The sequence below is a fragment of the Pipistrellus hanaki genome, assembly GCF_964339955.1.
Source record: "Pipistrellus hanaki genome assembly, chromosome: X".
NCBI lineage: Eukaryota > Metazoa > Chordata > Mammalia > Chiroptera > Vespertilionidae > Pipistrellus > Pipistrellus hanaki.
The window spans coordinates 17759541-17762701 of record NC_140524.1 but is presented as its reverse complement, the minus strand read 5'-3'; positions in this window follow the sequence as shown (position 1 = coordinate 17762701).

Sequence of the window (3161 nt, the reverse complement as noted above, 5' to 3'; positions counted from 1 at the left end):
CAGGAATCCAACTGTTTGCTCCCTCCTTGGGGCTGGCAGCCAACCTCCTGATCCTGGTCCCAAATCCCGACCAGCAGCCCCAATAGGCCTGCCACTTGTCTTTTGGGGTGACAGCTCAACAGTAAGGGAAGGAGGAGGTGGGTAGGCAGGGAACCATTGATGGTGGGGCACTCTCAGTGGCGTAGGCATCTGTTCCTTCCACGTCTGGCTCAGCCACTATCACTTTCTTTCCTTACTGCACCAGGGCCTTCTGGCCCCAGGCTGAGAAGGGAAAATTTAGGTGGGTGTGCAATGGATGTGGCCAAGGGCCAGCTCCATTCCCAGGACTGGTGGCTAAGCTCCCATGCCACATCCCTCCTCCAGGCCCTCCCCTGACCATCAAACCCAGATATGCCAGGCCACAATTGGCCCTGATTGCAAGCCAGGCCTAGGGAAACCACCCATGTACTGGTTTCATGCACCAGGCTGCTAGTCAGAATATAAAAGAAGAAATCCAAATAATTTCTCCAGTTATATATAAATGTAAATTGAATGAATCAATCCCAGACACACAAATAACTCTTTGTTTTAACTTTTTTTTTATATATATATGTAGTACAAATTTAAAGTACTGTTTAATCTAAAAAGAAATGCTTATTTTCTTAAATTTATGGAACCACCTCCTGATAGCCATAAATGAATCACATTTAGCATTGCTTTCTGGGGTATCCTCCAAAAAGTCAGAAGGCACCATCTTCACCTTTTAACATATCATTGCTTCCTAAATGCTATCACTGGCTAACAGCTTTTCATTTATCCAAATCAACAACAATTATTCTAAGCGTCCAATTGTTTGATATTGTTGTTTAGTGAGCACTTTCACAAACTTGACTAAATTAGCATTCTTGATGGCTTCCTTATGTTTTAAAATTGTGTTAACCATTGAGGTTGCCAGCAACAAAAATATTCTTTTCTTTGTTTGTTGCACTAGAGATGCTTTGTGTCATGTAGAGGTATCAGCATGAAAGAGTTATAAAGACAAGAACTGAAGTTTTATTCAACAACTAATGCATTTTTTTTCCTTGAACAACTTGGTCTAGAAACAAATTGTTCAATATTGGAGATTTTTGAGAACTGAGGTTTGAATGTAACCTTTTCACTGATAGTTCACCACATGTAAAAATCACACCATACCAATGTAAGATATTAACCTGTTAACTGAGCGGGACCTATAAATACGTCAAATGTAAACAACATCGGGAACTGGTAGGAGGTATGAATACATCCTAGAAATATATGTTGCGTCCTGAGAGGGATGGTATATATTTTTTGTAATCTTTATAATTGTTTGTAAAATTTATAATTTTTTAATTCGATGTTTCCATTTTTTGTTGGTATTCTTTTCTATTTTTTTTGTAATTTTGTATTTTCCTTTGTGCTTTATATATAAATAAATGAAAACATATATATACCATTTATTTTAATTAAGTATAAATAATTAAATAATAATAATATGAAATTACATCCTCCGGGCCTAATTTCATATTATTATTATTTTTTTATGTAATGGGTGCGGACTCTTTCACTACTGACACGTCCTAGTGAAAGAGTAGTGAATGAGTACACACCCATTACAGGTTGCGTAATTAAAAAGGGAACTCCCTGGTTGACAGGTTAATAATATGGAAAATTGGATATGGCGAATATGGGTATTATCATCAAGATTTCTCTGTAAATCTAAAACTATTCTAAAATAAAACACCTATTAAAACAACATACAAAATATTAGGTAATGATAATAGCTGGGGAGGAGTAGAATGAACCACTGAATGGATAGAGGGGGGTATGAGAAATGGCTTGAAACACCCTCTCCCTGCCATGTGCTGGACAATAATTGAACTAGAGGAAATGAAGAAGTAAGAGGTCAGTTTGGGAAATATTTTAGGCGATATTGAGGAAACTCCCCTTTCTCTATCTAGAGCATCTGAGTCCTCTGCATCCTCTTCCCCCCCACCCACCCCATGGATGGTCAAGCTGAGGCTTTGTGATGTCAGGCTACACCGTGGCAACCACTGAGTTGGCCAATTAGAGTTGAAAGGTGTGGCTCCTCATTGTCCTGGAGAATATATATAGAGGTCAGGAGCCCTGAATTAGGGCACAGTCTCTACAACAAAGCCAAAGCTTAGTTTAGATACTGTATTACAGACTCCAACCACAAGGATGGGCCAACAATCTTCAAGTAGTGAAAATAAAACGGTATCAGTTTCTGAAGTTGATGGCAAAGACAAGGATAAGGTGAGAATACCCTATTCATATGACTCCTCTTCTTTCCTATTGATTCCCCACCACAGACTCTGACCCTGCCCTTGTGTAGCACAAACACCTCCTCAATCAATCCACTGCCATTCTATTATAATCTCACTTTCCACTCATTTCCCAATTTCTTTCCCCAAACCAATTTCTTCATGGGTTTCTTTTGTTTCCCCACTAGATAATGAATATATTGGGAAATGAAAATCCAGTCCTTCAATCGAACGAACAAAATGAGAGAAAAAGAAAGAGGCAGGTATTTGTATTTTACTACAGGAAAGGTAAGAGACCCAAAATAGATCAGCCAAGTGAGGATGACGAGAATGTAGGGGACAATGAGGATGAGAACGATGAGGAAATTAATGATGAAGCAGAAGGAGAAGGAGAAGGAGAAGGAGGAGATGGAGTAGAAGAAGAAGAAGAAGAAGAAGAAGAAGAAGAAGAAGAAGAAGAAGAAGAAGAAGAAGAAGAGGAAGAAGGAGGAGATGAAGAACAAGAAGAAGAAGAAGAAGAAGAAGAAGGGGAAGACGAAGAAGAAGAAGAAGAAGAAGGGGAAGAAGGAGGAGATGAAGAACAAGAAGAAGAAGAAGAAGAAGAAGAAGGGGAAGAAGGAGGAGATGAAGAACAAGAAGAAGAAGAAGAAGAAGATTATGATGAAGAAGCAGATGATGAAGATGAAGGAGAAGAAGATGGAGGAGAAGAAGATGAAGAAGACTATGATGATGAAGAAGGAGAAGGAGAAGATTATGATGATGATGAAGAAGATGATGATGAAGAAGGAGAAGATGAAGACAGAGAAGGAGAAATTTATGAAGAAGAAGATGATGAAGATGAAGATGATGGAGACTATGAAGATGATGGAGATGATAGAG